Source organism: Microcaecilia unicolor, chromosome 8 (genome assembly GCF_901765095.1).
Source record: "Microcaecilia unicolor chromosome 8, aMicUni1.1, whole genome shotgun sequence".
NCBI classification, from domain to species: domain Eukaryota; kingdom Metazoa; phylum Chordata; class Amphibia; order Gymnophiona; family Siphonopidae; genus Microcaecilia; species Microcaecilia unicolor.
The window spans coordinates 154,662,632-154,677,432 of NC_044038.1; the positions used below are offsets into that span (position 1 = coordinate 154,662,632).

General features: G+C 44.6%; 1 protein-coding gene across 1 annotated transcript in view; it reads right to left on the bottom strand.

The window, feature by feature from the left end:
• Window positions 1–14,801, bottom strand: part of NDST1 (N-deacetylase and N-sulfotransferase 1) — a 229,583-nt gene that overhangs the window by 148,239 nt on the left and 66,543 nt on the right.

The window sequence follows — 14,801 nt, forward strand, 5'->3', positions numbered from 1 at the left end:
TGGCTATGTTTCAGGCAGCACCAACAGTTTCACACAATCAAGAGGTCGCAGTCTTGCAGAGCTTCCAAGTTACCAGCTCCAACAGGGAGATCTTAGACTAGTCCAGGATTTCTGCCAACCTCATCTTCATGCATTATGGGACCTGAGGAATTGATTTCAATAGATCAGGGGCTACAAATCCCACACTGCTTTGGGATATGTTTAAAACCCAGGACTGGCCAAAATGTTTGCCCCCTGGAACTGGGTAACTAGGCAGCCCTGGTATTCGTCAAACCTGAATTTCTGCTCCCTACTAATATTCTCCCAAACTTTCTCAAGTCATTTTGTATGAGAAAGTGATGCAGGTCTCTGCCAACATATCACAACAATACTTCCTCAGCATGCAGCAGCCCATTTACCAACTGTTCATACTGGCATGGCATCAACCAAGCCGGATCTTCCCCAAGAAGCATCATTAAAACTAAAATTAGTAAAGGCAGCCTAACAATCTGGAAGATAGCAGAGAGCCAAGTAACACAGTTCCAGGCTAGAGACTTTTTTCCACTTTTGATTTTGAACTTGCATCCCAAAGCAGCGTGGGATTTGCAGTGCCTGATCCTGCTCACTAGAATCACTACAGCAAACCCCATAATGCACCAGGATGGGGGTGACAGAAATCCAGAACTGTCTCAAAATCTCCAGTCAAACTGGGTAACTTCTACGCAAGGAGCACAGGAGCCAACTTTTCAAAATGATTGGAAGTGCTAAACCCAACAGAAATTATTTCTCCCTGGGCACTGTCAAGGAGTTTGCTCAATTTTGGGAGTGCTCAAGCACCCACAGAGCTGGATACTATGTCTCTGAGATAGTAGACCAGAGGCATACCTAGTATATTTGACACCTGGGGCTGATTTTTTTTTTAAACACCCCCTCCCTCTGTATGAATATTTTTAGTAATAATCCATGAATCATGCAACAAGGTGTACCTAGGAAAAGATAGCATTTTTTTAAAATTTTTTATTTATAACCATTTAAATTTTTACAAGCAATAAAACAACTTGCTGGAAATACAGAGAAAGTAATATGTAGGAATTATTTCAGTCAGGTAATTCTATTCTCTTCCTTAGACCACTAAATAGGGAGAGTGAAACAAGATAAGGAGATCAATTAAACAGTAAACAGAAAAAAAAAACCCGTATTAACTTGATTGTCCCCAGATATTACTCATCTAATTCATTATTCCACATTGATCATCTGGTTGGCTTTTTCAAGGCCAATACAGTGTATAGTCAAATCATTTCATTGAAAAACATACTTATTGTCCAATATTAGTTAGAAAGAATACATCTGATTACATTCTCTCTCTTTTAAAAACCAGAAGTTATTTAACAATATAAATACTTAAGTCTCTAATTCAAATCCCACTGATTAAAGTAATCCGTTTTCACAGACTTCACGCCTTTTAAAGTAATAATTTGAGGAAATATTTCTGAGGAAAACTTTAGGAGTCATACCCAGAACTCTGGGAAAAACAATAATCTCAATATTAATCATCTATAATAATAATATTCATTTTATTATTCAAAATTTCTGGTCTATTATCATAACCACTTCTTGCTCACGTAGAATCATTTGTTATATCAATTTTTTACTTGCGCCTTCCAGATGGTATTCAATGTAACCTCCATGGGAGCCAAAAACTCCAAGTTGATTTCTCATAGGTGTTTAGGAGTGGTTCCACCGATTTGGGTTCAAAGATAGCATTTTAAACATTGCAGTGAGCACTAGAACATCAATATACCCATTGTAAAACTAAACAAGCCAGATTAGTACAGATTTTGCACAGTCAATGCCAACAGAAAACCATGTCTTTTTTGCACACACAGAGCACAGATACACCCTCATCCAGTATAGAATAAGTAACCACAAACGAAAAATAGAAATATGCACACAAAAATTAAATTGAACCTCCCAAGAAGTCAGACTGCATACAATGCAACACCATAGAAACAGTGATGCATGTCCCCTAGTACTGTGCAAAATATAAAAGGCAGATGTAATTTGAAAAAAATCTGACAAATGCCAGTCACCACTTAATAGAAATAAATCAAAAATGGAAAATACTATTTTATTGGATTAATACAATTTTCAATTAGCTTTCAGAGACCAAAACCTCGTTCCTCAGGTCAGTACAGCACACTGCTGTTAAGATATTCTGTCCTGACCTGAGGAAGGGGGTTTTGGTCTCTGAAAGCTAATCAAAAATGTTAAAATTAGTCTCTTCTCTTCTCTGTCCCCTCCCCCCCCCCCCCCCCCCCCCCCCCCACACCAATACTGCTGGTGCTCCAAACTAGCAGCAGCAGCAAAAGAAGTTAAAAACAGAATATCATAAATTGCAGGGCTTGCATTCAACTACCTGGGAATGCTGGCTCTGCTCTGGAACTGGGAAGTTACATTAAAGGGGCGGGATTGGCAGCAGCGGGATGTAGAATGCAGACCCACTATTTGACACCGTCGCTGCTAATCTGGAGGCGAAAAAAGCAGAAGGCAGCCCAGTGGAGGTACAGAATGCAGGAAGGTGTGAATTCCATGGAACTGATGGCTTGGGATCACACTTAGAGGGAATGGTGGTGGGGAAAGCAGTAACCAGCCAAGGTTAGGGTTAGCAAATGGCTCCAGACACCCCCTTATGATCTGCACCCAGGGCACTCTGCCCTTTGTACGCCACTGTAGTAGACTATACCAATGTATAAAAACGTGGCAAAAAGCCAATAGATATGCAAAGCACCATGGGATCAATTATTTAAAAAAAATAAACCCCAAAAACAACAAAAACCACACCCACACACACAGTAAGCAACCTTCCCAATCTAAGAAAAAAAATTAGAGGTTGTCTATGGCAAAGTACAATAAGAAATACAATGCAAATTCACAAAGCAGTAAATGTGCTTAAAAATACTGTTGCTTTGTATGAATGTACTTGTCTTTTCTATCCAATATATGGCATCCTACCAAAAATTCACAATCAACCAACATACCACACCACATTGAAACAACTTCAAATACTAGGAATCATTCTTGACAAACATCTAACACAGGACAATCAAATACCAGCAGTAACATCAAAATGCTTCAGGACACTATGGAAACTGAGAAGAATATGAGACCATTTCCTTAGACAATCTTTCCGGATACTGGTCCAATCAAGGTTACCATTGAACCTAGACTACTGCAATGCAGCATAAGTAGGGTGAAAGGAAAGCACACAAAAATTGCTGCAGTCCAAAACAAGGCAGCAAGACTGATTTTCAATAAATGGAAATATGAAAGAGCAACCTCACTTCTTGAAAACACTACACTGGCTACCAGTCAAGGCAAGAATATTTTTCAAAGCGAGCACCATAATCTGACCACCCTAATCTTCAAGATACTATTCGGAATGGCACCAGAATATATGCTTAATATGACTGAACTATCCTCGAGAAATGCCAGCCCAGAAAACAGGAACTACCTACTCCTACATCTACCTAACTGCAAAAACACCATCTACAAAAAAGCGAATGCTACATACCTGTAGAAGGTATTCTCCGAGGACAGCAGGCTGATTGTTCTCACTGATGGGCGATGTCCACGGCAGCCCCTCCAATCGGAAACTTCACTAGCAAAGGCCTTTGCTAGTCCTCGCGCGCCCATGCGCACCGTGCATGCGCGGCCGTCTTCCCGCTCGAACCGGCTCGTGTTCGTCAGTCCCATATGTAGCAAGACAAAGACAAGGGAAGACACAACTCCAAAGGGGAGGCGGGCGGGTTTGTGAGAACAATCAGCCTGCTGTCCTCGGAGAATACCTTCTAAAGGTATATAGCATTCGCTTTCTCCGAGGACAAGCAGGCTGCTTGTTCTCACTGATGGGGTATCCCTAGCCCCCAGGCTCACTCAAAACAACAAACATGGTCAATTGGGCCTCGCAACGGCGAGGACAAAACTGAGATTGACCTAACAATTTATCCAACTAACTGAGAGTGTAGCCTGGAACAGAATAAACATGGGCCTAGGGGGGTGGAGTTGGATTCTAAACCCCGAACAGATTCTGAAGCACTGACTGCCCGATCCGACTGTGGAGGTAGAAGCTGAAGGCTGCCGGCGGGAGAACTTGTCGAAAGCGGTATCCCGCTGGTGGAGCTGCTCTACCACCTGTTCGACCTTCTCTCCAAAAATATTGTCCGCACAGCAAGGCGAGTCCGCAATCCGCTGCTGGATCCTATTCTCCAGGTTGGAGGCACGCAGCCATGAGAGTCTGCGCATCACCACATCTTGAGCAGCGGCCCTGGACGCAACATCAAAGGTGTCATACACCCCTCTGGCCAGGAATTTTCTGCACGCCTTCAGCTGCCTGACCACCTCCTGAAATGGCTTGGCTTGCTCAGGAGGGAGCTTGTCCACCAAGCCCGCCAACTGCCGCACATTGTTCCGCATGTGTATGCTCGTGTAGAGCTGGTAAGACTGAATTTTGGCCACGAGCATAGAGGAATGGTAGGCCTTCCTCCCAAAGGAGTCTAAGGTTCTAGAGTCTTCGCCCGGGGGCACCGAAGCATGATCCCTAGAACTCTTAGCCTTCTTTAGGGCCAAATCCACAACTCCAGAGTTGTGAGGCAACTGAGTGCGCATCAGCTCTGGGTCCCCATGGATCCGGTACTGGGACTCGATCTTCTTGGGAATGTGGGGATTACTTAAAGGCTTGGTCCAGTTCGCCAGCAATGTCTTTTTTAGGACATGATGCATGGGTACTGTGGACGCTTCCTTAGGTGGAGAAGGATAGTCCAGGAGCTCAAACATTTCAGCCCTGGGCTCGTCCTCCACAACCACCGGGAAGGGGATAGCCGTAGACATCTCCCGGACAAAGGCCGCAAAAGACAGACTCTCGGGAGGAGAAAGCTGCCTTTCAGGGGAGGGAGTGGGATCAGAAGGAAGGCCATCAGACTCCTCGTCAGAGAAATACCTGATGTCCTCCTCCTCCTCCCACGAGGCCTCACCATCGGTATCAGACACAAGTTCACGAACCTGTGTCTGAAGCCGTACCCGGCTCGACTCCGTGGAACCACGGCCACGGTGTGAGCGTTGAGAGGTAGACTCCCTCGCCCGCACCGGCGAAGCTCCCTCCGCCGACGTCGTCGGGGAGCCTTCCTGGGAGGAGACCGCAGTCGGTACCGCAAGCGGCACCGATGTCGGAGACCTTACCCCGGGCAAGGGGCCAGCCGGCGCCTCACTCGACGGTACCGGTGGCGCAAGCACCCCCGGTACCGGAGGGGAAGGGCGCAACAGCTCTCCCAGGATCTTTGGAAGAACGGGCCGGAGACTCTCGTGCAGAGCGGCTGTGGAGAAAGACATGGCAGCCGATGCAGGTATCGAAGTCAGAGTCTGTTCCAGGCGTGGAGGCTGGTCCGGGCTGTCCAAGGTGGAGCGCATCGACACCTCTTGCACAGAGGGTGAGTGGTCCTCCCGGTGCCGATGCCTACTGGGTGCCGACTCCCTCGGTGACCCAGAGCTCTCGGTACCGACGCGGGAAGGAGACCGGTGTCGATGCTTCTTTGACTTTTTCAAACGAAGCATGTCACCGGAGCTTCCCGGTACCGACGAGGACGTAGAATCCAGCCGTCGGTTCCTCGGGGCCGAGGCCGAAGGTCGGTCTCGGGGGGGCTGTACCGCAGGAGCCCTCAGGGTAGGGGGAGACCCACCCGAAGGCTCACCGCCACCAGCAGGGGAATGGACAGCCCTCACCTGCACTCCAGTCGAAGCACCACCGTCCGACGACATCAGCACTAGAGGAGGTCCCGGTACCACCAACGCCGACTTCCGATGTCTCGGCCCCGAAGATGCAGAGGGTCGATGCCTCGATGCAATCGATACAGTCGCGGCCGAGGGCGGAGGTCTTGACGCTGTCGACGTTGATGCACTCGATACTCCCGGTGCCGATGCCGACGAAGAGCCCGAGAACAAAACGTTCCACTGGGCTAATCTCGCTTCCTGAGTCCTTTTCTGTAAAAGGGCGCAAAGACTACAGGCCTGCGGGCGGTGCCCAGCCCCCAGACACTGAAGACACGACGCGTGCCTGTCAGTGAGCGAGATTACCCGGGCGCACTTCAAGCCGCTGGGAGACTTCGATGACATGGGCGGAAAAATCACGCCGGCGAAATCAAAACTCGTAATTGCGGTAAGGCACCAAAAAGAAGGGGAGAAAAAACTCGACCCGAGGCCTCAAAAGGGCCTACCCCGAAAACGAAAGAAAACTTAACAGGGGCCAAAAACTAGAAATACGGGAAAGGGAAAAGACCGAAAGGCCCTTTTCCGAAATCCCTTTTTTTTTTTTTTTTTAAAGCGAAAAGTCAAAAAGACGCGCGAGGGTCAACTTAAGGGGCGCGAACGGCGCAAACACGACCGTACCGAGCGCGGACAAAAGAAGACTGACCAACACGAGCCGGTTCGGGCGGGAAGACGGCCGCGCATGCGCAGTGCGCATGGGCGCGCGAGGACTAGCAAAGGCCTTTGCTAGTGAAGTTTCCGATTGGAGGGGCTGCCGTGGACGTCACCCATCTGTGAGAACAAGCAGCCTGCTTGTCCTCGGAGAAAGTATCCTACACAGCAGGATTTAGATACCTGGGTTCCAAATGGTGGAACTTGATACCAAAAACCATAAGAAGCATTAGTCTCCTCCAATTCAAATAAGAAATGAAAACCTACCTCTTCAAAAAATTCTATAGCTAATCACAAAGATATCGGCTTCCTTTCAAATCTCTTTCAAAAACTCTATGAATAAATATCACCAAAACTCTACAACGGAACACAAAAGCTACTACTACCTTTTCAAATCTATCTCTTCAAAATCTCTATGAATAATCACACAAACCGTAGATGACCTCTGCACATTGCACAACACTATTGCAACTCTACCAAAATGTAAATTGTAAGCCACTTTGAACCAAAACTTGTTTTTGGATAATAGTAGGATAAGAGTGAATAAATATTCAATATTCTTTAGATTGTAAACTGCTTGGTCCTGGGCATTAGAAAAGGCAATCTAGGAAATCTGAACAAATGAACTGTAATTATAATAAAAGGCAAATAATAAAAACAAAAGCCTGGTAAAGGCCTGCCCTGGAAATCAGCTACAAAGTACAAACATTAAAATTACCAACTTATCAAAATGATTGGGAGACTAATCAACACTGAACAAGGTACCCTCCCCCCGGACCCCATGAAAAAATATTCTATACTGGGGGTGCTTAAGCACCTGCCAGAGCTGACATCTATGCCCCCAAGCTGAAAAACAGGGAAGCTGATGCCATGTAACCTCACCTGAAGTGAAGAAATCATTCCTGTAAACAGATGATGAACAGACACAGGGACAAGACACTGCTTTGGAAAAAGGCCAGGCAGGAAACTAAAATTGCTCGCCTTCCTCTTCCTGATTAAGAAGAAAAAAAAAAAAAAAAAGACCTGCTCAGTGCCAGACACATGCGATTTGTAGTCTTCTGATCATTACTGAACTATGTTGAGCAAGACTCGGAGACGTGCAGAGTCCAACTGACGTGGAAAGAGATTATCTAGAAAGTTATGGGAATACCAGATGGCTCAAGGGATTTGGCACCTTACATCTCTCAGTCACCCATTCAAACACTGCTCAGGGTGGGCAATCAGTCCAATTCCAGGGACCACTGCTGAAGTGTTCCTAGCATAGCTTCAGACAGATTTCACCAATACGAGAAAGCTGCTGTCTTGTCACAGATGCAGTGGTTCTCCTAGACAGAAATATTTGGGGTGGAAACAGTGAGGGAAGGGGGAGGGGGCAAGCCAAAAGCAACATTTCCACACATCATGCCTACCACATCACACCCCTCTACTTTTAAACTAGCAATATAAGACATCAGGGCCTTCTATACATAACTTAGCCAGTTTCAACTACTCAGTAAAACCACCATTATAATTCATAGCATCATTCAACAAATTCTTCTATATGGGCGTGAACTCTGGACTCTCTACAGATTGGACAGAATCTTAATAGAAACCATGAAGCTCCAGTTCTGTATCACAAACTCCATATTCCCCAGCCATGGAGCAATTCCTCTTACAACTCACCAGACAAAAAATACTCAGATTGCGATCATCACCTCAGGAACAGCACATGCTCTCTTCCACTTCCAACCACATTGTTTAAAGCAGTTAGGTTTTTGCTTGTGTGATGACTCTACAGGATGTGGAGACCACTGGTCCTGAGCATGGGAAGCAGGAACCATCTTTGGCAGCCCTTGCTCCAGTAAAAGGGCCAGTTTGCAAAATAACAAAAGTCCTACAAAATGTATCTATATATAAAAACTCACACCATAACAGTTTTAAAACCCCAGGATTCAAATTGCAGCAATGTCAACTATGAAAAAGACAGCACTATACACTAGGTCCTAGAGCACCATTATACCTACTACTGGGACAGATTCCTACACAGACACTACGTGCTAGCAGAATTTCACCTTGGTCACAAATGAAGAAAATGGACTGACCCTAACCTGATAGGAAACCACAAAAATACAGAAAAAAATAAAATGGAGACCTCCAAGAAAGTCAAATTCTATAAAGCAGTGCAATACTGGTAAACGAGAAACAGAAATGCATTTTCTCCCATACTTTGCAAAATACAAAAACAAGCTAATACATTTTCCCGTGATTTCCTGTTTTATCCAGTTAGTTAATGCCCCTTCCTCAGAGTGCTACAAAAATAGGATATATGTACATTTAAAGTGGAAACCCTTGCCAAGTTTCAAAACAGTTTTTTTTCTTTTCTACCCGAGGCTGTTTACTAAGCTGCACTATAGGCACACTGTTTCTAGCATGCACTAACACTAGAGACACCCACAGGAATATACGTGTCTCTCTAACATTAGCGTGTGCTAAAACGCTAGCATGTCTTAGTAAACAGGGCCCTTAGTTGTTTGGGAATTTTAATTTTTCTCAATGAGCTGATCCTATTCTATTTTCTACTTTCCTTGTGTCAGTCTTCTAAAATCTTTTTTTCAAAATTTCCCTTCCATTTTTTCTCTCTCCGCCTGTCTTCTTCCCTTCCTTCACTGGTCTTCTTTTCATCTTTTTTTCTCACTTTCTACTCTGTTTCTCCATTCTGGTTTTATCCTTAATTTTCTCCTGCTTTCACCTGTCAGTCCTCAGTCTCCTTTCTTTTCACTTCTCACCCATCGGCTTTCCATCTCCCACTCTCACCCCTCCCAAACCCTCCCACTTTCCTCTCCTTTCTCAAACTTCCCAAAATTTTCCACTTCTGTCATCTGTACCTGCCATCTTTAGGTAAATTTCACTCTTCCCCTCTCATAAGAACATAAGAATAGCCATACTGGGTCAGACCAATGGTCCATCTAGCCCAGTATCCTGTTTCCAACAGTGGCCAATCCAGGTCATACTTGACGGAAACCCAAATAGCAAGATACCATGCTACCAATCCCAGGGCAAACAATGGCTTCCCCATGTCTAAGTCAATGGAGAACTATGGGTCTTTTCCTCCAGGAACTTGTCCAAGCCTTTTTTTTTTTAAACCTAGATATGCTAACCGCTGTTGCCACAGCCTCCAGCAACAAGTTCCACAGCTTAACTATTCATCGAGTGAAAAATATATTTCCTCCTATTTAAACATATTTCCATGTAACTTCATTGAGTACCTCCTCTAGTCTTCGTAATTTATGAAAGAGAAAAACAAAATTGATTCACTTCTACTCATTCTACACCACTCAGGATTTTGTAGACCTCAATCGTATCTTCCCTACAGCCCTAACCTCTTTAGCCTTTCCTCACATAAGAGGAGTTTTATCTCCTTTATCATTTTGGTCAATCTTCTTTGAAACATTTCTAATTCTGTTATATCTTTTTTGAGATACAGCGACCAGAATTGAACACAATAGTGAAGGTGAGATCACACAACGGAGTGAAACAAGGTTATTATAGCATTCTTGGTCTTACCATCCTTTTCCTAATAATTCCTAGCATCCTGTTTGCTTTTTTGTCCACTGCTGCACTAAGCAGATTTCAGCGTATTGCCTACAATGAAACAAAGATTTTTCTCTTGGGTGCTGACTCCCAAGGTGGACCCTAGTATCAGGTAACTATGATTCAAATTATTTTTCCCAAAGCGCATCACTTTGCATTTGTCCACATTAAATTTCATCTGCTATTTAGACGGTCTTCCAATTTCCTAAGTTTTCCCTACAATTCTTCACTGACCGCATGTGTTTTAACAACTTTGAATAGTTTAGTGTCATCTGCAAATTTAATCACATCATTTGTCATTTTGATTTCCAAATCACTTATAAATATGTTAAATAGCACCGGTTCCAGTACAGATCCCAGTGGCACTCCACTATTTACCCTCCTCCATTGAGAAAAATGACCATTTAACCCTACCCTCTGTTTTCTGTCCAATAACCAATTCCTAACCCATAAGAGAACAATGTGGGCAGGCCTTAATTTAGGGGGAATGTAGGGCCCAGGGTGAACCCACTAAAGCAGTCCCCCATTCAAGATGTATTTCTTTCCCTTGATTATTTGCTTCGGCAATGAAGTTTGAAGCGAGGTACAAACAAAATCAAATGAAGATTGAAAGGGGGAGGGGTCCCCCCAGAGATTAAAGAACTGTACCTGAATCCCTACTGCCACTGCATAAGCTGTGCAGAGGAGGGTAAAGCTATTGCAACCAAGCAGGGCTCTGAACAGTCTTCCCAACTTCTCTCCCTGTCTGTTTTACCAAAAGGTTCATAGAAGGGTGACCAAAAACGATTTAGGAGATGGAACTCCTCTCCTATGAGGAGAGGTTTAAGAAGTTAGGTCTCTTCAACTTGGAGAAGAGACAGCTGAAGGAGGTCTGCAAAATCCTGAGTGGAGTAGAACAGGTAAAAGTGAATCAAAAATTTTATTCTTTCAAAAAGAACTACAACGAGGGGAAACACATGAAGTTACATGGTAATACTTTTAAAACAAAAAAGAGGAAATATTATTTTCGCTCAACGAATAGTTAAGCTCTGGAACTTGTTGCTGGAGGTTGTGGTAACAGCAGTTAATGTATCTGGGTTTAAAAGTCCAGGAGGAAAAATCCATAATCTACTACTGAGGTAGCCCCTGGGAAAGTCACTACTTTCTTGGGATCCGTAGCATCGAATCTTACTATTATTTGGGTCTCTGCCAGGTACTTCTGACCTGGCCACTGTTGGAAGCAGGATACTGGGCTAGATGGACCATTGGTCTGTCCCAGTATGGCTATTCTTATGTTCTTATGTCCTATCACACAACTCTAATTTTCTTGGGAGTCTCTCATGAGGGACATGTCAAAAGCTTTCTGAAAATCTAGATACACTGCATCAACTGGTTCATTCATGAAGAAAGACTTCCCTTGGCTGACTCCATCCCATTAAACCATGTTTATCTATGTGTTCCATAATATTTATTTTATTTTTTATAATAGTTTCCAATATTTTGCCCAGTACTGATGTCAGGCTTATCAGTCTATGATTTTCCAGATCACCCCGGGAACCCTTTTTAAAAATCAGCATTACACTAGTCACCTTCCAATTTTCAGATACTATGGATAATTTTAATGACAGGTTACAGATCAGTAACAGCAGATCAGCAATTTTGAGTTCTTTTAGTACCCTTGGGTGCATGCCTTGCAGTCCAGGTGATTTACTACTTTTTGATTTGGCTCAGTATACCTTTCAGGTTCACGGAGATTTTTCAGTTTCTCCACATCATTTTCCTTGAAAACCATGTCCAGTACCATTTTTCTCATAGATACCCTTTCAAAAATTAAATGCTGCTACAGCAGATTTCCTTTGTGACTTCACTCCAAATATTAGCTCAAATTTGATCATGTTGTGATCACTGTTTCTCAGCAGACCCAGTAATGTGACCTATCATACTATGCTCTGCATTCCACTAAGGACTAGATCTAAAATAGCTCCCCCTCTTGTTTGTCCTGGAACAGTTGCTCCAAGAAGCAGTCATTTGTTACGACTACAAATTTTACTTCTCTAGCACTCCCTGATTTAACATCTATCCAGTCAATACTGGGGGTAATTGAAATCATTCATTATTATACTGTTGCCCAATTTGCCAGCTTTCCTGGTTTCTGTAAACATTTATTTTATCTGTCCGCTCGTTCTGTTCTGGCAAACAGTAGTACAGCCCTAGTACTACTAATCACTTCTATAGCACTATGAGGCATATGCAGTACTATACACATTACATGCAGGTACTTTCTCTGTTCCTAGGGGTTTTTTTGTACTTGGGTACAATGGAGGGTTAAGTGACTTGCACAAGGTCACAAGGAGCTGCAGTGGTAATCAAACCCAGGTCAATGTTGACAAGTGCAAAGTGATGCATGTGGGTAAGAGGAACCCGAATTATAGCTACGTCTTGCAAGGTTCCGCGTTAGGAGTTACGGATCAAGAAAGGGATCTGGGTGTCGTCGTCGATGATACGCTGAAACCTTCTGCTCAGTGTGCTGCTGCGGCTAGGAAAGCAAATAGAATGTTGGGTGTTATTAGGAAGGGTATGGAGTCCAGGTGTGCGGATGTTATAATGCCGTTGTATCGCTCCATGGTGCGACCGCACCTGGAGTATTGTGTTCAGTACTGGTCTCCGTATCTCAAAAAAGATATAGTAGAATTGGAAAAGGTACAGCGAAGGGCGACGAAAATGATAGTGGGGATGGGACGACTTTCCTATGAAGAGAGGCTGAGAAGGCTAGGGCTTTTCAGCTTGGAGAAGAGACGGCTGAGGGGAGATATGATAGAAGTGTACAAAATAATGAGTGGAATGGATCGGGTGGATGTGAAGCGACTGTTCACGCTATCCAAAAATAATAGGACTAGAGGGCATGAGTTGAAGCTACAGTGTGGTAAATTTAAAACGAATCGGAGAAAATGTTTCTTCACCCAACGTGTAATTAGACTCTGGAATTCGTTGCCGGAGAACGTGGTACGAGCGGTTAGCTTGACGGAGTTTAAAAAGGGGTTAGATAGATTCCTAAAGGACAAGTCCATAGACCGCTATTAAATGGACTTGGAAAAATTCCGCATTTTTAGGTATAACTTGTCTGGAATGTTTTTACGTTTGGGGAGCGTGCCAGGTGCCCTTGACCTGGATTGGCCACTGTCGGTGACAGGATGCTGGGCTAGATGGACCTTTGGTCTTTTCCAGTATGGCACTACTTATGTACTTATGTCACCAGGATCAAAGCCCACTGCACTAACCACTAGGCTACTCCTCCACTTAGAAAACTCCTTCCCTTCACACAGGAATTTCTATCCATAACGATTCCATGCTGCTCTTTAACATATATAGCCAATACCCCCTCCAATTTGATCTACTCTATCATTGAAATGTAAGTCCCATTGATTGTCCTCCTTCTACAAGGTCTCTGAGGCCCCGATGCTCAGAAGCAAACGCGGGCGATAGAAACCATTAGCGCCGGAATAGCACCCGCATTTGCTGGTGCACAATGCTCAGAGCCTTTGAGCTCGTGAAAAGAACAAGCTCACTGAGCTCTGAAAGCAAATGCACTCTAAACAGCTCATTCTTGTTGGGCACAATGGATGGCCCATACAGGGCTTTATCTGTCGTCATTTACTATGTTACTATGTTCCCTATTTCTCCTCAATGCTCAAAGGGCAGCATGCCAAAAACGGGTGATCTTCCCACAGCAAACCCTAGGGTTGTCCCAAACAGGGGAAAAACGCTGTCACACATCCCTGGAGGTTCATTGAACCCCAGACCCCCCCCCCCCCCAAAACACATAAGGTGGATCCCAGAACCCAACCCCCTCCACGCACGTACGGGCCTGGAGGTCCAGTAGACCCCCTGAAATTAAATACAACCCTTGTGGTTCAATGGGACCCTTGTCCCCCCCCCCCCCAGGATGCCCTGGGTGGAGCACTGCCATTTTGAGATGGTGCCCATAGGAGGGAGGGAGCTCTAGTCCTTCCTCCTTCTAGAAGGTAGGCGGTGGTTGAGGGTCCACCGCTAAACCACCAGGACTAGCCTGCGGTGTTGGGGGGGGGGGGGAGATTAGGTCAGGGTCCTGGGAAAGGGTCCTACTGGACCACTAGGGTTGTATATGTCAGGGGAGAGGGTTTATATCTCGTGGGGGGGGGGGGGGGTCCACCGGACCTCCAGGGCTTTAGATTTGACAGGGCTGGGCTTTTCTCTTCCGGGACTCTCTCATCAGGTTGATTTGATGTATTTTATTGATTTGATATACCATCTTTTACTATAAGTTTTAAAGCAGTTTATAACAAAATAGCATATAAATTAAACACACACACACTAAATTCAACTTAAAAATACAATGTTGAAACTTAGCTAACACAAGCCCTCAAATTATACAGTTTAAAAACTGCTGAAAGCCTCTCGTGTGCTCAATGTTGGTTTTCCTCAGCAGTCATGCTCTTCTCAGCTTGCTCCCTCTCTGGTGCCCCTCTCTTAAGGGCAATGATGCACAGACTGATGAGCCCAGCAAGAGTGCAGCTGGCAAAGACCATCTACAGCAACCTGTTGCATGACACCAAGGGTCCTCAGGTGCTCACACTGCCAATTAAGACTTCTAGGAAGACTAAGTCAAGGAACTCCCTATTGTGGAACAGGCCATGCTGCACTGGATCTAAAACTTTCTTCTTAAGCTGCCAGCAGGGCAGGATTTGAGATTGGTTGACTTGTTAAAAAAGTTTTTTTTTTTTTTTTTTTTTTATCAGGGTAAAGCAGTGACCATGAGCACAAATCTC